The following is a 23,443-nucleotide window of genomic DNA, read 5'->3' on the forward strand; positions in this document are numbered from 1 at the left end:
CACCTGTGTCCCTAAGTCTCTTATCACACTTTCTGTGTTTAGTGTACTGACACCTATATGGTAATTCATGGATACATGTTTTTTCCCAAAGTGGATAACAATACATTTCTTGGCATTGAGCTTGAGCCCATGGATCTGGCACCAAGTATCTGTTTCTGTAAGGCCCTTTTGTAGAGTATCCACATCATTTGGGGATTCAATAATGGCTCCCAGTTTGCAGTCATCTGCAAACTTTGTTAGCCAGAGTCCTTTAGTGTTGACCTGTACTTAGAGAAGTAGATGCCAAACAAGAGCGGCCCCAGGACTGAACCCTGAGGTACTCCCCTTGTCACTTGTCTGGAGCTGGATTTGGAGTTGGCTACTTTTACAGTGTGGGTTCTATCAGTAAGCCATTTAGCAACCCATTGGGTGACATAGGGATTAATGCCCAACTTAGTAAGTTTATCTATGATTCCAGAGTGGGGGGTGGTGTCAAAGGCCTTGGCAAGGTCTAGATAGGCTGTGTGGACCACCTTACCCTTGTCCATGGCTCTGGAGACTGATTCAAAGAAGTCAATCAGGTTCAGGAGACAAGATCGGCCCTTCACAAACCCAAACTGGGTGGGATCCAGTGTTTGAAGGTTGCCAATGTCTTTGTTTATAATGAAGTCAGTAACTCTCATGACTGTCACCATGTACTGACTGCAATCCTCAGACTATGCTTCTGCAGTTCTAAGATAGGTAATCTGTGAGTAACAAAAGACACATAAGACTCCAAACACTGGCCAGTCTGCAGATAACCCTACAGGTGGGAGTTTCCTCAAACACATAACACTGTCATGACAGGCATTAAATCATGTAGACCAGCCATATCCACACAAACCCTGTTAAACCAACATCACTCCAAATGCAGAAGAGCAACACTTATATTCTTCAGTCATGTCTGAAACACCCCCTTCCTGTTTGTTGGCCTGTCTCCACAGTGTATGCTGTTAGAGGTATATCACACTACCATCTGTGGTGCTGTTTGACAAACACTGACATGAAGTCCTGCTCACAGTGAATGAAAAGGGCCAATACCCACATGATGTAACTAGTTAGAGTGTGTTTCCATGCAATTGGCTATGGGGATGTTAACACAGCTGTTCCACATGCAATCAGCTAGTGGAGGACTGCAATCCATGCAGAAGCCATCAGCTGATCATGAGCATCACTTACAAAACACAAGCTGCTGCCTAAGCAAAGCAGGTGTACTTCTCCACATCCACCAGAGAGGGAGTGAGAGAGACAGACAGAGACAATGTAAGACTTGGAGGGGGTGGGGGAGTAAAACCTAAGCATGTTTGTGTCACACACTTACCAGTACAGGGTTTCAAACCCCTGACTGTCTATGTATTGCTATCACATGCCTATGCAGTTATTGCATGCGCCACAGAGCTTACATGCTGAGGAGCTGTCCAAAGGTATATTTGACGGTGAGTGACATCAGCAACAGTGATAAAGGAGGGATAAGGTAGGTGTAGTACACATGCCTGTCCACAAGAACAGGTGTCAAGGTCGACACAGCCACACTCTCTCAGGGACGCACACACATTATCACAGTTGACAGGGGCAGGATTAGACCTCCTAACTTGCTATTTTGCCACAATACAGTAATATGCAGGTATCACATGCACCACAGGGGTTATCAGGATGATATAATGGGCAAAGGGTATGGCAAGGTGCATGACATCTGAAGGCATGCTTCAATAGGCCAATGGGAGGTGTAGTGTGTGTGAATGCTGCCCTAATCATTATACTCCACACACACACAGACACAGGTTTGCCAGTACTGACATGCATGAGTGCATTGCTTCACAGGTGTGTAGTGGTTGATTGTGCCAGAAGGCTGTACAAGGATAGTAAAGGGTATACCTTGGCATCAGGCCACATGACAATGGTCTGCAGTGTGGCTCAGGGGTGTAGTGTCTGGATTGGCCCACACAGGTGGGTATTGTATTAACCATCCAGTCATCTGGGTTATGATTGTGGGTGGCCAGTGCTGTGCAATGCTTCCCATGTATGTGTTCTATATTCCATAACATGGATGTTATCTGGGATGTGCACACATCCTACATGCATGTTCAGTGACATGTGTAAGTGTACCTGGGGTGTCTGGTGTATGATGTGTAGACTGATTGTTATAATCAGATGTGCCATTCCTGACCTCATGTGATGAGAACTGGCAATGGACACCAGGTTTACCCTGCACCTACATTGACAGCATGATACAGGTATTCCCTGGTGTCAGTGGCATCTGCCCATACAGGGCATGTGTATAAGGCATGGTATGTCCTTTGTGGGTTACATTTGCTGACTCTACAGTTGTTGCAAGTGTCCAGTGGTGAACATAGCAAAGGAGCACTGTATGCAATGATTTGCCTATTGTATTGATGGGACAGAGTACCATGTCCTCTGTAGTCCACTCCAATCACACCATAGTTACTATCTGTGGGCAATATGCTGGGAACTACCACCATAGTGGTTGTTGCCTAGCTGAGTGTGTTTGTGTATCAGACATGGGTGGAGAGTGTTCTCTGGGTAATTCAAGGGTTGCCTATAATGTTCCCCAAGCCGTGATGTCACATGTAGGGGTATAGATTGTCTACCCCAGCCTCGCTGCTGTTTGACATCTGTTATCCTTGTAAGGTGGACATTGTGACATATAATAGGCACACCATATAAGAACTTTGCAAAACCTGCTCCACAATGAGTCCTGTTATTACACACTCACAGCTACCTCCACACAGGATACGTATGACACCCACACACACACACCCACACACACCCACACACACACACACACACACACACACACACACACACACACACACACACACACACACACACACACACACACACACATATACACAGACACACACACACCAAGTCTCACAATTGCCATGTCTGGGATTAGAACACATACCTAACTAATACATCAAACTACAGGGTTACTCAGTTATAGCACACACCATGGAGCATACTGGACTATGGCTAGTCTTTCCCCAGTGGTGTATTTCAAAGTGAATGGCATCAGCAGGCTTGCCAAAGTAGGGCAATGGAAGTTGTAGTGACTGTGAATACCCTCAAAAGCATTAATCCCTACACAGACAACAGACACACAAAAAGTTTTACAGTTGCCATGTCTGGGATTAGAACTCCTACCTAACTAGTACATCACACTACAGCATTATGCAGTTATAGCATGTACCACAGAGATTATTGGGCTACCCCTTCCACAAAGGTGTATTTCAAAGTGAATGACATCAGCAGCTTTGCCAAGGTTGGGCAATGGAACGTGTAGGTCATAGGTTGGTACTAGGCTATCGGCCCTAGGGCCTATACATGCCTAGCCATGACAATTCCCTGGCTATGGCTTCCCACAATATTTACTTCCTTGGACCCCTGTCTAACAGGGCAAGTGACATGATCCCCGGGGTCAATTTCTTATCTCCCATCCAATTGTCCAGGTACCTTTTGAAGAGGGCCAAAGACGCACTCTGCTTGACATGTATTGACAGTCTATTCCAGAGTCTGGGGAGTCTCTGGGTCAGGAACACATCCCTCCAACATGTATTGTTTATTGTGATGACAAACTTTGAATCCCTGGAGCATGTGGTTGTGAGGGTATGGAATTCTTTAAGTGTAGCACGTCCAACAGCTGTGGGGTTGACATGGCATTATATGTTAAGCAGTGATTTCCTCTGAGTACACGATATGTGACAGAGTATAGCTGGATGATTTTTCAGATGGTCAGCTTAGGGCATCTCATTTAGGCCTGTGATTCTTTTAGTGAGGTATGTCTGCAGCCTTTCTAGTTGTTGCAGATGTCTTGTGAGGTACATATGTAACTGGCCATTGTAGTCCATACTGGGTCTACTGAGAGATGACTACATTGGGATAATGGGCTCTTTTTTCCTGGAGGTAAAGCCCTAAGTGATGAGGTGTGCACATAGGTGGATTTCTTGACTTTTGTGGTGATGTGATTATCAAAGGTGAGACTACTGTCCACCTGTGTCCCTATGTCTCTTATCACACTTTAGGTGTTTAGTGTACTGCCACCTATGTGGAACTTCACAGGTACATGTCCCTTCCAAAAGGGATAACTATACATTTCTTGGCATTGATCTTGAGGCCATGGCTCAGGCACCAAGCATTTCATTCTGTAAGGCCCCTCTGTAGAATATCCACATCATGTGGGGATTCAATATTGGCTCCCAGTGTGCAGCCATCTATGACCTTTGTTTGCCAGAGTCCCTTAGTGTTGGACTGCACTTCAGAGCAGTAGATGTCAAACAAGAGTGGTCCCAGGACTGAAACCTGAGGTACTCCAACTGTCACTTGTCTGGGGCTGGAGTTGGTGTCATCTACGTTTACAGTGTGGGTTCTGTCAGTACAGCAGTTGGCAGCCCCTCGGGTGACATAGGGATTAATGGTCAGCTTGGTATATTTATGTATGATTCCAGACTGGGGGATCGTATTGAAGGCCTTGGTGAGGTCCAGATAGCCTGTGTGAACCACCTTACCCTCATCCATAGCTGTGGAGACTGATTCAAAGTTGTCAATCAGGTTGAGGTGACATGATCAGCCCTTCACAAACCCAGCCTTGTTGGGGTCCAGAGTTTGCAGGTTGCTGATGTCTTTGTTTTAATTTCCATGATAATGCATTCCATGGCCTTGCAGATCAGGTACATCATACTGCTGGGGCTGTAGTTCCCAGGATCCAAGGTGGATCCCCCCTTGTGGACTGGGATAACTGTAGCTGTGCACCACACAGTAGGCATGAAGCCTGAGGTAGGGCTATGATTAGACATGGCACACAGGTGAGGTGCCAGTTCATTTTGTAGTTCATGTAGTACACAGCCCACAATGTTGACTGGTCCCATGGCTGCTGTTGTCTTAGCTTTGGAGAGTGTGTTTTTTACCTGTGTGGCCATTATTACCGGAATCTGGTAATCCTTCAGTGTTGAGATGAGCCCTTTCGGGGGTAGGGGGGTGCAGTTGGCACTGAATCGATCTGACAGGATATTGGCAATATCCTTGAGAGCAATATATTTAATACCATCTTGTTGTAGCTCAGAGCAGATCTGAGCATTGCCATTTTGATTCCTGACATAGCTATGGAACAGCTTGCAGTTGTCTTTGGCATCTTTGGCTATATTATGTTTGTAACTAGCTTTGGTGGATGTTATGAGGGATCTCAGATTCTTCTTCTGTGGCTGGCAAGGGAGTATTTTGCATTCTGGAAATTCCCCCATGTCTGCAGCAGTTTCTTCCTTTTATTTTACAGTAAGTTTATGGCAGGGGGTGGCTTCCTTTTCTTGGTGGGGAGCGTCTTGGTTCTATATTAGATGGCATGATTCATGCACAAGTGGATGTGCTCATACAGTGCCTTCATGTAGGATTCAGCAGTTGTCCTTTCAGTTCTCATCTGCATGGGTGTCATGACGTTAGTCACTTCTGATATGTGTAGCATGACGTTGGCTTTGGAGATGTGTGTTATGGAGGTTTCCTTACTGGGGTGTGGGGGATGGATTTGGATGTTAATGGTAATTAGCTTATGGGCAGACCTGACCACCGATGGGGTGACCATAGGTGTGGAGCATTGATTTCCCATGTTGATAATGACCAGGTCTAGGATATTTGAGCCCCTGGTGGGACTATGGGTTACTTGATCCAGGGCATTGGGAATTATAACTTCCAAGAACCACTGGGCACACGTGTTGGTACACAAGTACTTTTTCCAGTTAATTTGCAGGGTAGAGTAAGTCACCCAGTATTAGGGTTTTTGGTTGTATCATAATATTCCCAGTATGTTTCAAAAGGTGTAGTGGGAGTCTTGGGGCATGGTGGGGGATCTGCAGCAAGCTATACTATTTGGATTGCAGTCTGACCTAGTGTTAGTTGCACCATGGGCATTTCAGATGCATTTTGTTGGGCATGTAGCCTGGTGGTGTGAATATCCTTGGTGAATATGGACACTCCTCCACCTTTATTGTTTTGGTCCTGGTTTGGTGTCCGACAGGTGTGGTTAGAGCTGTACCTGGTATTGCAGGGGTGCTCTCTGGAGCCTGGGATCAGGTCTCTGTTACTGCACAGATATCGATGTTCTCCATGTTTAGAAGTGCCTAGTGACTGTGAATGGAAACAAAAACAATGATACCTACACACACACACACACACACACACACACACACACACACACACACACACACACACACACACACACACACACATACAGAGTTTCACAGTTGCCATGTCTCGGATTAGAACTCCTATCTAATACATCACACTACAGTATTACACAGTTATAGGATGCATCATGGAGCTTACTAAACTACTCCTTCACCAAAGGTGTATTTCAAAGTGAATGACAGCAGCAGCCCTGCCAAAGTAGGGCATTTGAAATTGTAGTGAGTGTGAATGGCCTCAAAGTCATTGATCCCTACACAAACAAACACACTCATACATAAAGTTCCACAGTGCCATATCTGGGTATAGAACTCCTACCTAACTAGTACAGCACACTACAGCATTACACAGTTATTGGACATGCCACAGAGCTTACTGGGCTATTTCTTCCCCAAAGGTGCATTCCAAAGTGAATGACATCAGCAGCCCTGCCAAAGTAGGGCATTTTAAATTGTAGTGAGTGTGAATGGCCTCAAAAGCATTGATCCCTACACAGACAAACACACACAAAGTTTTACATTTGCCATGTCTGAGTATAGAACTCCTATCTAACTAGTACATCACACTACAGCATTACACAGTTATAGGATGCACCACAGTGCTTACCAAGCTACTCCTTCCCCAAAGGTGTATTTCAAAGTGAATGTCATCAGCAGCCCTGCCAAAGAAGGGCATTTGAAATTGTAGTGAGTATGAATGGCCTCAAAATCATTGATCCCTACACAGACAAACACACACATACAGAAACTTCTACAGTGCCATATCTAGGTATAGAACTCCTACCTAACTAGTACAGCACACTACATCATTACACAGATATAGGACGTGCCACAGAGCTTACTGGGCTATTTCTTCCCCAAAGGTGTATTTCAAAGTGAATGACATCAGCAGCCCTGCCAAAGTAGGGCATTTGAATTTGTAGTGAGAGTGAATGGCCTCAAAAGCATTGATCCCTACAAAGACAAACACACACTTGCCATGTCTGTGAGTAGAACTCCTACCTAACTAGTACATCACACTGTAGTATTACACAGTTGGAGCACGTGCCATTGAGCTTATAGGGCTACTCCTTCCCCAAAGGTGTATTTCAAGGTGAAGACATCAGCAGGCTTGCCATAGTAGGGCAATGGAGAGTGCAGTGTGTGTGCATGGGCCATAACCCATTCATCTGGAAGCAGACACACAACACTCAGGCACACACAGGTTTATATTTCACAAGTACATGTATACAACTGCTAGATGACTACTGACTTGTACAGTCATGTTACACATTTAGTAGAAGCACCACAGAGACTATAGTGCTGAGGGATACCAGAGGCAAATGTCTATGGTGATTGACATTTGCACATCAAGTGGTTTTAGCCAATTGGATGTGTGCTTGGTGGGACAGGCCTCATGATGGGAGGATCTTTGTCACTGTCTGTCACTCTCTTTCACACATTTATTTATGTGTACTTATGGCCTATTATAGTGTGTTGTCCTTGGATATATGTGTGTATTCCTATCCAATGTGTGAGCAAAGCATGACTGGTGTGTAATGAGGAGTGTGTTCACAAATGGATACCTGGTGTCAAAATCTTAGCCTCAAGCTAAATGCCAAAAAGTGCATAATCATCCCCTTTGGAAAAAACAAAGTACCCACAAACTACCACATAGGTGGTAGTCCCCTAAATATGGAAGACATAATAAGGGATCTGGGGACCCAAGTAGAAAGTAATCTCATCTTTGATAATCACATTGCCAAAGTGGTTAGAAAATCCTTCTACCTGGCCCACCTAATCACAAAAGGGTTTGCATCCAGATCAAAAGAGGTCATTGTGCCCCTCTACTAATCACTCATCAGACCCATCTTAGAGTACAATGCCCCATTTGGGATGTACCTTACAAGACACCTGCAACAGCTGGAAAGACCACAGAAGTACCTCACCAAGAGGATCAATGTCCGCAAACAGATGCCCTATGCAGCTCGACTGAAGAAACTCCAATTGTACTCGGTTGCATAACGCCTACTTAGAGGTGATCTCTGCCTGACATACAAGGCCATGTTCAACCCAGAATTGATGGACATGCTCCACCTAAAGAAAATCTTATCCCCTTGAGCCAAACGCTCTAGGGATCTAAACCTCACCACAACAATAAATAGGACATGCTGGAGGGATAGATTCCTGTCCCAGAGACTTTCCATGCTTTGGAACAAGATCTCAATCTACATTAGGCAGAGCTCCTCGCTAACACTTTTCAAAAGAAACCTTGACGAGTGGATGGAAAACAGAAAGTTTACCTAGAGGATTACTTCAGTGGCTCTGCTGGACAGATGCACAGGGAACTAATCTAAGGGGGTGGCAAAAGCCAAAACATTCAGGCTAGGCTTATAAATGCCTTTGGGCAGATAGCCTAGTACCCACCTATGAACCTATGAACCTAAACATCTGTGACTGGCAGATATGTATAGTCCACTGTTGTTGCCAGACATGGGCTTCATTTCTCTAAGTGTGGGAGCATGCCCAGTATGACCTTCTGTAGTGAATGTGTGAATCCATTCCAGGTAGGTTGTACTCCAGTGCAGGCTTTTGTTTTCTCCACCTACAGCTAGCAACCTGTTTCTGTGGAACATCTGTAGAGCAGTTGGCAATATGAGGACAAATGGGCAAAGGATAGTGGGTTACTGCAGGTAATTGTGTCTGTGCTGCTTCTGCTACATGGTCTTGGTGTTACCAGAGATATTCAGACAAATGTACTGTTTTACACTGTGATGTTTTATGTCATCAAGTACTCTCAGGTATACATATTTGCTTGCAGTAATGTCCTGGGGAACATGGTGAATGCAGCTGGGTCCAGTATTGTGGTCTGCAGCCTACATATTCTTGCACAATTATGCCATTCTGAAGGGGAAGCTGCAGACACTTGCTGATGGGTCTATGTAAATGATTCAACACCTTGGTACAGTGGTGGCTGCGGATCCCATGCTTGTACATCCATCGATGTGACAGTATGGCCATATCCTGCTTTGGCCATACCTCACAGATGTACAGATTCACACAGGTTACCCAGAGGCAGGGGTCATAATTCTGGACATTACCCCTCCACATTGTGATTTATGAGCAGGTTTGTAGCCATCCATTCCTGTGTTTGCAGGCAGGGATAGTATGTGCACATGGCTGAGTTTCGGACTTCACACACTCCATGCTGTCCATGCTCCTACCCCCCCTATTATTCTATCCTCTTCCATGCATTATGCAAACATTATCCGATAAGTTCCCTATAGTTATTACCTCATCCCAGCAGTAATTTGGTGTTGGTACACAGTTCATGCAGCAGGACATGGTGGACATGTTACTGGGATTTGTCCACATGGGCTTGCATTTGGGTTCTGTGAACTGTGTTATGTTGTTATTTGGGATTAGGTTCATAGGTTCATAGGTTCGTACTAGGCTATCTGCCCTAGGGCATTTATAAGCCTAGCCAGAGTGTGTGTGGCTTTCGCCACCCCTTGGGATGAGAATACTATGCCCATTTAGGGTTTAGTTTACTGTGTTTCTGTCTAGTAGTGACACAGAGATGACCCCCGGGGTAAACCTACGATCTCCCATCCACTCGTCAAGATTTCTCTTGAAGAGAGTTAGTGAGGGGCTCTGCCTAACATGGACTGGGATTCTGTTCCAGAGTGTAGGGAGCCTCTGGGTTATGAATCTGTCCCTCCAGCACGTCCTATTTATTTCTGTGTTGAGGTTCAAATCTCTTGCTCTCATGGCTCTGATGGATTTGGATTTTCTGAGGTGGAGCATGTCCATTAATTCTGGATTGGACATGGCCCTGTACGTCAGGCATAGATCACCTCTGAGTAGGCGGTATGCGACTGAATAGAGCTGGAGTTTCTTCAGCCGGGCAGCATATGACATATGTTTGAGACCCTTTATCCTCTTGGTGAGGAACTTTTGGGGTCTTTCCAACTGCTGCAGGTGTCGGGTAAGATACATCCCAAATGGGGCATTGTACTCAATCATGGGCCTGTTAAGAGAAGAGTACAGGGGCACAATGACCTCTCTTGATATAGATGTGAATCCCTTCATGATAAGGTGGGCAATATAGAAGGTCTTCCTAACCACCTTGGCAATGTGAGTGTCAAATGAGAGGTTACTGTCAACTTGGGTCCCTAGGTCCCTGATTACCTCTTCCGTACTTAATGGATTACCACCTATGTGGTAATTTGTGGGTACCTTGTTTTTCCCAAAGGGTATGACTATACATTTTTTGGCGTTCAGTTTAAGGCCATGGCTCTGGCACCAATTATCCATTTCTATGAGGCCTTTCTGGAGGATGCTTGTGTCCGCTGGAGTACCAATTATGGCGCCCAGTTTGCAGTCATCTGCGAACTTTGTCAGCCACAATCCTCCTATGTTTGCTTGCACCTCGGAAAAATAAATGTCGAACAAGAGGGGTCCCAGGACTGAGCCCTGTGGGACACCGCTTGTGACTGGCTTAGAGTCTGACATGGCTCCAGCAATTCTGACCTTGTGGGTTCTGTCCTTGAGCCAGTTTGCAACCCATCTTGTGACAAATGGGTTTACATTTAAGCTGGTGAGTTTGTCTATTATGCCCGAGTGGGGTATTGTGTTGAAGGCTTTTGCAAGGTCAAGGTAGGCTGTGTGAACTGCCTTATCCTCATCAATGGCCTTAGTGACTGTTTCAAAAAAGTCGACCAAGTTCAAAAGGCAGGATCTGCCCTTGACAAAGCCAAATTGGGTAGGATCCAATGTCTGTAGGTCCCCAATGTCTTTGTTTATGAGTTCCATAATGATCCTTTCCATAGCTTTGCAGACCAGGCTCGTCATCTTATGGGGCGGTAATTTCCAGGGTCCGTAGAAGCACCGCCTTTGTGGAGTGGGACCACTGTTACTGTATGCCACTCTTTGGGTATGTATCCTGTAGTAAGGCTAAGATTAAACAGCAGCCTTATGTGCAGGTTTAGTTCCTCTTGGAGTTCATGTAACACGCAGCCCGGTACACCGTCCGGTCCCATTGATGCTGTGTTTTTAGCTTTGGTGAGGGCGGCTCTCACCTGGGCATCTGAGATGTTAGGGAGGCTACACTCTGCTGGGATAGATATTTCTCCTTTTGGGGGGGAGGAGGCGGAGAAATTTGCACTGAACCTGTCTGCCAGAATGTTGGCAATGTCTGTGGGTTCAGTGTATTTTGTGTCATTTTGGACTAACTCTGAGCATATCTGGGAGTTTCCACCCAGGTTTCTAACATAGCTAAAGAAGGCCTTGTGATTGTCTTTTGTGTCTTTTACGATTTTTCTCTCAAAGTTGGCCTTGGATGATTTTATGAGTGATCGTAGTTTTTTGCTAGTACTGATCAGAGATGCCTTCCCTTTTAAGGATTTTGCTCTGTCATGTAGTAGCTTCCTCCTCCTGTTGTAAAGTTTGTTAATGGCTGGGGTCCACCAGACAGGGCGCCTGCCTTTGGGGGAATGGGTCTTGGTTTTATTAGGGATTGCATGATCCATGCATTCTTGAAGGTGCCCGTAGAAGGCATTTATAAAGGATTCAGCGGTGTGGGTTGTGGTTTCCATTGGCCCAGGGGCCTTGAAGGATACCACTTCAGTCTTAAGAAGTGTAAAGTCAGCTTTTGAGAAGTTCTTCACTGTGGTCTTTTGTGCAGGGGGTGGGGGCGGGATGTGGATTTCCAGTGAGATTAATTTATGGTCTGATCTCACCAATGAGGGTATACTTCCAGTGTGGAGCATTTTGTCCCCATGTTTGTGATGATCAGGTCTAGTATATTATCTCCTCTTGTGGGAGTGGTGACTAGTTGTTCCATCGCATTTGAGATTATGAATTCTAGGAACCTTTGGGCTAGGGTGTTGGGGCTTGAGTAATGTTCCCAGTCTATGTTTGGGTAGTTGAAGTCTCCCAATATGATGGTATTTGGAGAGACATTCATACTCTCCAGTGTCTTCAGGAAGGCTGAGTGGGGTTCCTGAGTTTGAGAGGGTGGTCTGTAGCATGCTACAAACTGTAGGGCAGTTTTGCCTATGGTTAGTTGCACCTGGATGGTCTCCGATGCTTCGTGCATTGCCACTAACCTGGAGGTATGGGTATCTTTGATGAATATGGATACTCCCCCTCCTTTTGTGGTTCGGTCCAAGTTTTGGGGCCAGAAAGCATGATATGAGGTAAAACCTGGTAGTGCTGGGGTGCTCTCAGGAGCCTTGAACCAGGTTTCAGTCACTGCACAGACATCAGTGTTCTCCATACTGAGGAGGGCTTCGAGAGCGTGCATCTTGAGGTTTAGACTTCTGGCATTGAGCAGCATTACCCTTAGTTTTTTTTCACTTGTGTTTTCTAGGGAGGTGGGTTTGTCTTTTGAGCCTTGCCTAAAAAAGGCACTATGGGGGTGGCAAGAGCCTTGGCCAATATCCGGAGGCCCAGGGGTGACAGGTGCAAGCCATCCCTTGCAAAGCAGCATGGCTTGTCAAGCATGTCATCCCAAGCAGACAGACATTGGATCCCCTTAGAATGACACTAGTAATTAAGCCAATTGTTAAAGCTGATCATTTTGTCTTTGTACTGTGGCATCATTCTTGGTGAGGGTAAGATGCTGCTCAGGGTCAGGGTCATACCGGCCTGGGCTACATAATCAGAGAGCTCCTCTATGTCTCTTTTCATGTAGTCCAGGGAGGTACATCTCAGGTCATTCACACCGGCATGGACAATGACTGAGTCATATTTGTACTTGCTTTGGAGTGACCTGAGTGCTTGTGTTATGTGGCGGATTCTAGCGCCCGACAGGCAGCTTACTGTAACCTTTTCCTTGTTCAATCTGGTGAGCGGGACGTCAGTGTGTCTGACTCTGGAGTCACCTATTACAAGTGTATCTGGCATGTTGTTTGGCCTTAAGAGCTGTGACTGTTTAGCACACTGACTTTGTGAACTATGTGTTGCATGTGCTATGTCTTGAGGTAGTGGTCGCTTGGGTGTCTGCTTTGGAGGCCTCTGTTGTTTTGGTAGATTTTTAATCAGAGCCTCCGAGTATGTTTTTGTGTGTTTATGTGTTTGGTTTGCAGTTTTGATAGGTCTATGTGAGACTAGGTTTGTGGTGTGCGTGGTTACCTTCTCCTCCTGACTGGTTTTGCCAGTACTGAGTTGAGAGAGCTCAGCATCCAGTTTGGCTATATAGTTGCATCTCTCACATATATTTGTATTTGTTGGGAGGAGGAGAGGGTTGTCTGTGTACATGAGGCAATTGTAACATTGCCTCAAGATTCCCAGATTCACCAGCTGAACAGGAGAGGACGCCAGCAACTGACCCTTCGACATGCTAGAATAGTGTAAAGGATTGCTGTGTAACTGAGTCAGAAAGGACCTATAGGGAAATGGGTACTCAAGGGGATTTAGGTGAATGAAGTACTTTCTTTTTGTTTAAGAGTGCTTTACCTGAATAAAAATGCTTTAGGAGCAAGTGCTGGGCTTTTCAGATAGAGAATAGACTGTTTAGATTGCAAGTAGAGCAGTTCTAAGGGAAAAATTGAACAGCAGACTTTGCAGAGCCAGAAATAGTTTAAACTTGATTAACCACCGCTGCCCAATGCTGCTCTATGAGCAACTTTGTGCAAATTTGCACAAAATCGCACAAAAGCGCACAAAAGCTGGCTTTATAGCAGGGGGTTGAAAAGAGCTAGGAATTGACCCAAAATGGCCAATAAACTACAAGTTGCTGGGCTGGAACCACTCCTCTAGGGACAAATAGGTTGCTCAGTGCTCCCCACTCCCACTGGTGAACAAAGAATCTTCCTCTTTTCCAAATAAGGATATGGATAGCACAGGAACTATGACAAAGCCCAGAGATCAGCAAAATCTGAAGACTGGACTATTCTAATTCAGTAAGGCGAGAAAACAAGGGTTTTTTGGGGTTTTTTTTCTTTTTTTCAGAGACAGAAGAAAAAGATACAGTAACAAACAGTAAATGCGTTAAAATGGCTAGCGTACTTGAGTGTGTTAACAGTTAAATTAAACAAAAACTAACTTGTAAAGTGCAAACAGTTTAGAAGCAACACAAATACAGTATAAACAATATGCAGAGCTGATTTCAAGGGTTTTAGGTGAAATGCAGTCGATATACAGTAGTCAAAAAAAAGCCAGAAAAAAATACTTATAAATCAAGGAAAATCACTCTTTCACTCTCTGCTGCTTGTAGAACTCTGCAGGACACCACGAGGAGCTGTGCAGAGTCGTATACAAACACAAAAGCGTGCAAAAGCAGGCTTTATAGCAGGGGATTGAAAAGAGCTAGGAATTTACCCAGAAAGGCCAATAAACTACAAGTTGCTGGGCTGGAACCACTCCTCTAGGGACAAATAGGTTGCTCAGTGCTCCCCACTCCCACTGGTGAACAAAGAAGCTTCCTCTTTTCCAAATAAGGATATGGATAGCACAGGAACTATGACAAAGCCCAGTGATCAGCAAAATCTGAAGACTGGACTATTCTAGTTCAGTAAGGCGGGAAAACAAGGATATTTTTTTGTTTTTTTTTTCTTTTTTTCAGAGACAGAAGAAAAAGATACAGTAACAAACAGTAAATGCTTTAAAACTTTAGGTTTTGTCAGTATGAGTGAGACACAGGCCTTTAGCAGAGGACTGTAGGTCATTTGGTAGTGATGTAGGCCAGCTGTAGCAAACTGTTGCATTGTGTCACTCCTACAGTCCCAGACTGCAAGACACTATATTCCCCTGGGGTGACAGGGTAGGTGTGCAAGGTGTTAATGCCAATACTTTCCGTCATTATTGATCCAGTGGTGTGGATGCTGGCAGGTTGCTGCTTACAGCTAGGGATGCACCTGCATGGGACACCTGTTCTGCATGCTGCATTCTTTGGCTATTACCATACAGAGGTGGGGGTCATATTGTACTCATTCCCAACAGCAGGGATAAGACCAGAGAGGTACCTGTGGGTGATGGTGGGGTGAGCTGGGTGCATGTGTGCTATGGACACTTCTCACATCTGACTCACAGATATGCATGGGGAATTCCACTTATGCTGGCTTGTGCAGCGACATCAGCAATTTCTCAATACTTCATACCTGCGACCTTTGTGGTCTGCCGGTGTTTGGCCAGACATCATCGGTATTCCATACTACAAACCCAACTAATGTGCTGCTAACCTGTATATACAATTCCAAAGGTGTGTCCATTTGACAGTAACATATTATACACTGTCTGTCTGGGGTACTTCCACCTGTGTACTGTTTGTATATCTGGGCCCACATTCATGCCATGTCCATCTTTCAGATAGTGACAGATATTACTTCCAAACATTTACTATGGCTTACTGCTGGAATGTGTTTTGCTGGGACGCATTGTTTTTGGCACTGCAGTTGTGAGAACTTGACCTTGTCATTGGCAGTACTGGCCAATGGCCACCAGGACAGACCTCACCATGCCTACATACTGAGCACTCTCACACAATATACAACACACACCAACCTAACACACACAGCCCTGCATATTGTACACATGCTACAATCTATCCTGCTACTTTGCCCGGCTCAGGTAATCTGTGTTCCACTGTTATTATACCTGCATATACATGTTACTACATTTCTACATAGGACTGCAGGGGCACACCTGACACTTGTACACATTTGCTATGGCTGTACTGGTATTTCAGGTACCCCATTTCATTCTGTATTCTGACCTATCATGCTGATTAGAGGCATATCAGTGTACTACAGGTCTTAGGTTTGATTGACCTACATTTCAGTTTCAGACTTCTTACCCTTCAGAACTAACATCCCACTGCCTGACCTGTTGTAGTCTGTCTGTGTAGGTCTGGAGGGGGAATATTCTCCATAGCCATCAATCAGATGCCTTAGCACAGCCTTTGTTTGTGTTTTTTTATGCCTGTCCTGCTGGCTGTGACTGTTGTTGGGTATGTGAGCCTCCCTGACTGGCATGTGTGTGTCCTATTGACACACATGTGGCCCACCACATTTCCTGCAGTGAGTTTTGTCACCTTGTCTAGTACTGGCTTCTATGGTGACACCAGCATTTGTTACAAATTTCATGCTGCCACTGTAGGTGTCTACTATCTGCTGGCATCCCATTCAGCTACCTGATTCCATTGAAAAAATGAAATAGACAAAAGCAAAATTGATGCCCTTATTTTACCATACAATGATGAAGCAAAATTAATTATAAATATACTAAATGAGACATGGTTAAGTGTGTTTATGAATACACCAGATGTATCAAATATTATTGGAGAACATCCGAATGTGACATATAGTAGAGGAAAAAACTTAAAAGAACACTTTGAAACTAGTAGTCACAACAATATTTATAAAAATTCTAAAATGAGTAAATGTGGATTCTGTAAAACATGTAAGTTTATAAATGATGGCCCATATGTGGTAGTACAAAATTATGGTAGGTCCATCAAGTGTCCGGGTTTTTGTAATTGTAATACAAAGATGGTTGTATACTTGGCTTCATGTTTATCATGTCAGGCATACTATATAGGGAAAACTATTAGGAGATTAAGAGACCGTATTATGGAACATAATAGGGACATCAAGAATAAAAAATGTACTAATTCACTATACAATCACAGTATTAAGTGTAAAGATTTTAAGAGGTTTATTTTTTTCATTATTGATAGGGTTCCATACAATGTTAGTAAAGGGGGTGACGACAAAACTTTTTTGGAGGTCAAAGAATAGTATCATTGTCAAGTTACTTTGTTTCAAGTCTGCTTGCTGTTCATTTTGGAAAAGGTTATTGCATTAAACAAGTCAACGTTCAACAGACTTGCCTTTTTGTTTTACCAGTCTATGTGAATTTTCGTTTTACAAGTTGGTTGTATCAGGCTTTTTTTTTTCATTGGGCTTGTGTGGAGCTTGTGCAGTTATGGAGCAGCTATTACAACAACATTTAGACATTACCAAACGTCTCATCGTAGCTCTCAATGAGCAAGGATCCAAAAGCATTAAAGGCTTAGGAAATGAGGTAAATGTTTCTTTAACAGAAACGGAAGAGCAATTATTTACTTTGCACTCTACTCCAGGTACTGGGAACAATAATCCATCGACTAGCCATGGTTCGAGGGGCTCAATAGCAGGAGGGATCTTTTTAGGTACAACGGAAAGTGTTGGTAATGCATTTCCGCCTCCAAACGCCACCACGAACACTAGAGATGGTTTCAGAAGGAACGCAGTTTCGAAAACTTATGTGGACATCAAGGAATTATTAACAGCACCTAGTTTTGCATCAGTGGTTAAAATGAACAATAAGGACATGGGGAATTTGAACAGACAATTAACGGATTTTGAAAAGGTACTCAAAACTTACAAATCATTACAGATGGACAATGTTTTTTTGAAAAGATGCATAGAATTAAAACAGGTACCAAAGAGTTTGCGTATATTCAAACTCCCATTTGGTTTTGAGCAAAATACTGACATATTTAACAAATTGTTACAATTATTTGATAATGTTGGTTTGCAATTGCTGAAACTTATTATAAAAAATAATAACAATAAGTTGATAAAACTGAATGATGTTTTAACTAAACTAGATAACAGTATCAAGAATGATTTATTGTTTGAATATAACAAACACCGCTTTGAGAATATTATCAAGGACATGGATAGGTTTGTTAATAAAGGCTTGGAGATAAAAAACAACAAGCTACATAGGGACAGTAATGATTACAAGAACAATAGGGTGTATACTCATTTTAGAGAATATAAAAACAATATTAGAAGTAAACAACTAGATGATAGGACCAATTTTGAACAGACTGGTCGTAATGATAGTAATACAGGGGAACAACAAAAAGAGCACACATTTAACAGGACAGGGTATTTACCTAACAAAGACAATGACAGAGTTTTTTTAGAGGAACCAACATTACGGAGGTCAGAACGAATACGCGACCGCTATCAGGGGCAACACCAATATCAGAATCAGTACAGGGATGTTCAAAGGTACAGGACAAATTCACAATATTAGACTCTTGTTGTAGTTATGTAAGCACTGAAACTGTTAATACACATTATGAAAATACCCAATTGTCGGAAAATGTTGGTGAATTTATTAACAGTAATAGTAATAAATGTCTTAACGAAGAGTACACATGTATAGATAACAATGATAAAGCAATTTATGAATTAAATTCTCCTAATAATGAACTAAATGAAAGATGTTCAACTATTACTGATGGTGGATTTTCCTTATACAACTACACTGATACTGAGTTTGGAAGTGACTACATTTCCCTTTTTAAAAAGGGTTTTTCTTATGTGCCTAGTTTTAAAACAGACATAGGCAAAACATTGGTTACCTTAAAAATGTTTACAAGATTATTAAATTTAAAAATATTTTATGCTACGGATAGAAATGCCATTTCTAATCACGAGACCAGACTACTTATTTTAAGAAGAAGTAGTACATTTATACCTCCCCAAAATTCAGCTGTACACATATTTGAAATGTTATGTGAGGTACAATTTCGAAGGATTTTGATTAACTTACCAAAAGTGAATGACAATTTAACTACAGCTGAGAGATTTTGTCTAGAGGAATTTACAAAGGATGATAGATAAAGAGTCACGAAACCAGACAAGGGTGGGGGAGTCGTGGTTATGACTAAAAGTGATTACTTAAACAAAATGACTAATATGCTGAATGATACTAACACCTATGAAGAAGTATCTAGATATGAGATGTGTAGGGCATACACTAAGGTGGATTGGTTACTATATGAATATATGATGGAAGATTTGATTAACAAGAATGAATATGAATATCTATTAGTTGATTTTCCAGTCACACCATCTATTTTTGGTATACCAAAAATTCACAAAAATGCTAACAATCCACCTTTTAGACCCATTGTTTCTGCAAAAGGGTCTAAGTTAGAAGCTATAGCCCGTTATATTGATGTTAATTGTAGGGATACCTGAATTAAATTACCACACATTCTCAGAGACTCATGGCATTGTCTAGAAATAGTGAAGGAACATACAACCCTTATAAACTCTGACATTGATGGTCACTATAGACGTAGTAAACTTATTTTCAGTTATACCGCATATACAGGGCCTGACCATGTTTGAGACAAGTTTATTCAAATATAGCAGTATGCACACTGTTAAACGTAAATTGCTAGTAGATATGATGGATTTAGTTCTAACAAGCAATTTCATGTTTATGGATGGAAGATATTACAGGCAAAAGGCTGGTGTGGCTATGGGTGCAAGATGTGCCCCAATATATGCTAATTTGGTGTTAGCCAATTGGGAGACAGAAAGTATTTTTACTTCCAGATATTTTCCAAAAAATTTACTTTATTGTAGGTTTCTTGATGATATATTAATTTTTTGGAAAGGAAACAAAGATGAATTGAAGGAATTTATATTATTTTTGGATACTACATCTACTTTTTTGAGATTCACACACAAAATTTGTTACAATGAGTGTGAATATTTGGATATTTTATTTTACAAGAACGATGAAGGTATACAATCAAACATTTATAGAAAGAAAACATACTCCAATTATTTTCTACATTTTAATAGTAGTCATCCACATTTTCAAAAAAATAATTTAGTAAAAGGACAAATGGTACGGTTATCACGTATAATAACAGAAGACATGAAATTCTCTATTGAAATTGACAAATTAGTCGGGATGTTTCAGGATAGAAACTATCCACATACACTATTAAATAATGTGAAAGAAGAGATCTTACATGAGACACATTTATTCTAAACCTATCTTGAAATCAGGACAGGGCAATAAATCATATAGAAAAAATGAAATAGACAAAAGCAAAATTGATGCCCTTATTTTACCATACAATGATGAAGCAAAATTAATTATAAATATACTAAATGAGACATGGTTAAGTGTGTTTATGAATACACCAGATGTATCAAATATTATTGGAGAACATCCGAATGTGACATATAGTAGAGGAAAAAACTTAAAAGAACACTTTGAAACTAGTAGTCACAACAATATTTATAAAAATTCTAAAATGAGTAAATGTGGATTCTGTAAAACATGTAAGTTTATAAATGATGGCCCATATGTGGTAGTACAAAATTATGGTAGGTCCATCAAGTGTCCGGGTTTTTGTAATTGTAATACAAAGATGGTTGTATACTTGGCTTCATGTTTATCATGTCAGGCATACTATATAGGGAAAACTATTAGGAGATTAAGAGACCGTATTATGGAACATAATAGGGACATCAAGAATAAAAAATGTACTAATTCACTATACAATCACAGTATTGTGTAAAGATTTTAAGAGGTTTCTTTTTTTCATTATTGATAGGGTTCCATACAATGTTAGTAAAGCGGGTGACGACAAAACTTTTTTGGAGGTCAAAGAATAGTATCATTGTCAAGTTACTTTGTTTCAAGTCTGCTTGCTGTTCATTTTGGAAAAGGTTATTGCATTAAACAAGTCAACGTTCAACAGACTTGCCTTTTTGTTTTACCAGTCTATGTGAATTTTCGTTTTACAAGTTGGTTGTATCAGGCTTCTGTTTTTTCGTTGGGCTTGTGTGGAGCTTGTGCAGTTATGGAGCAGCTATTACAACAATATTTAGACATTACCAAACGTCTCATCGTGGCTCTCAATGAGCAAGGATCCAAAAGCGTTAAAGGCTTAGGAAACGAGGTAGACGTTTCTTTAACGGAAACGGAAGAGCAATTATTTACTTTGCACTCTACTCCAGGTACTGGGAACAATAATCCATCGACTAGCCATGGTTCGAGGGGCTCAATAGAAGGAGGGATCTTTTTAGGTACAACGGGAAGTGTTGGTAACGCATTTCCGCCTCCAAACGCCATCACGAACACTAGAGATGGTTTCAGAAGAAACGCAGTTTCGAAAACTTATGTGGACATCAAGGAATTATTAACAGCACCTAGTTTTGCATCAGTGGTTAAAACGAACAATAAGGACATGGGGAATTTGAACAGACAATTAACGGATTTTGAAAAGGTACTCAAAACTTACAAATCATTACAGATGGACAATGTGTTTTTGGAAAGATGCATAGAATTAAAACAGGTACCAAAGGGGTTGCGTATATTCAAACTCCCATTTGGTTTTGAGCAAAATACTGACATATTTAACAAATTGTTACAATTATTTGATAATGTTGGTTTGCAATTGCTGAAACTTATTATAAAAAATAATAACAATAAGTTGATAAAACTGAATGATGTTTTAACTAAACTAGATAACAGTATCAAGAATGATTTATTGTTTGAATATAACAAACACCGCTTTGAGAATATTATCAAGAACATGGATAGGTTTGTTAATAAAGGCTTGGAGATAAATAACAAGCTACATAGGGACAGTAATGATAACAAGAACAATAGAGTGTATACTCATTTTAGAGAATATAAAAACAATATTAGAAGTAAACAACTAGATGATAGGACCAATTTTGAACAGACTGGTCGTAATGATAGTAATACAGGGGAACAACAAAAAGAGCACACATTTAACAGGACAGGGTATTTACCTAACAAAGACAATGACAGAGTTTTTTTAGAGGAACCAACATTACGGAGGTCAGAACGAATACGCGACCGCTATCAGGGGCAACACCAATATCAGAATCAGTACAGGGATGTTCAAAGGTACAGGATGAATTCACAATATTAGACTCTTGTTGTAGTTATGTAAGCACTGAAGCTGTTAATACACATTATGAAAATCCCCAATTGTCGGAAAATGTTGGTGAATTTATTAAAAGTAATAGTAACAAATGTCTTAACGAAGAGTACACATGTATAGATAACAATGATAAAGCAATTTATGAATTAAATTCTCCTAATAATGAACTAAATGAAAGATGTTCAACTATTACTGATGGTGGATTTTCCTTACACAACTACACTGATACTGAGTTTGGAAGTGACTACATTTCCCTTTTTAAAAAGGGTTTTTCTTATGTGCCTAGTTTTAAAACAGACATAGGCAAAACATTGGTTACCTTAAAAATGTTTACAAGATTATTAAATTTAAAAATATTTTATGCTACGGATAGAAATGCCATTTCTAATCACGAGACCAGACTACTTATTTTAAGAAGAAGTAGTACATTTATACCTCCCCAAAATTCAGCTGTACACATATTTGAAATGTTATGTGAGGTACAATTTCGAAGGATTTTGATTAACTTACCAAAAGTGAATGACAATTTAACTACAGCTGAGAGATTTTGTCTAAAGGAATTTACAAAGGATGATAGATACAGAGTCATGAAACCAGACAAGGGTGGGGGAGTCGTGGTTATGACTAAAATTGATTACTTAAACAAAATGACTAATATGCTGAGTGATACTAACACCTATGAAGAAGTATCTAGATATGAGATGTGTAGGGCATACACTAAGGTGGATTGGTTACTATATGAATATATGATGGAAGATTTGATTAACAAGAACGAATATGAATATCTATTAGTTGATTTTCCAGTCACACCATCTATTTTTGGTATACCAACAATTTACAAAAATGTTAACAATCCACCTTTTAGACCCATTGTTTCTGCAAAAGGGTCTAAGTTAGAAGCTATAGCCTGTTATATTGATGTTAATTGTAGGGATACCTTAATTAAATTACCACACATTCTCAGAGACTCATGGCATTGTCTAGAAATAGTGAAGGAACATACAACCCTTATAAACTCTGACACATTGATGGTCACTATAGACGTAGTAAACTTATTTTCAGTTATACCGCATACACAGGGCCTGACCATGTTTGAGACAAGTTTATTCAAATATAGCAGTATGCACACTGTTAAATGTAAATTGCTAGTAGATATGATGGATTTAGTTCTAACAAGCAATTTCATGTTTATGGATGGAAGATATTACAGGCAAAAGGCTGGTGTGGCTATGGGTGCAAGATGTGCCCCAATATATGCCAATTTGGTGTTAGCCAATTGGGAGACAGAAAGTATTTTTACTTCCAGATATTTTCCAAAAAATTTACTTTATTGTAGGTTTCTTGATGATATATTAATTTTTTGGAAAGGAAACAAAGATGAATTGAAGGAATTTATATTATTTTTGGATACTACATCTACTTTTTTGAGATTCACACACAAAATTTGTTACAATGAGTGTGAATATTTGGATATTTTATTTTACAAGAACGATGAAGGTATACAATCAAACATTTATAGAAAGAAAAC

Source organism: Protopterus annectens, chromosome 10.part0 (genome assembly GCF_019279795.1).
Source record: "Protopterus annectens isolate FY-2018-M chromosome 10.part0, PAN1.0, whole genome shotgun sequence".
Classification (NCBI taxonomy): Eukaryota; Metazoa; Chordata; order Ceratodontiformes; family Protopteridae; genus Protopterus; species Protopterus annectens.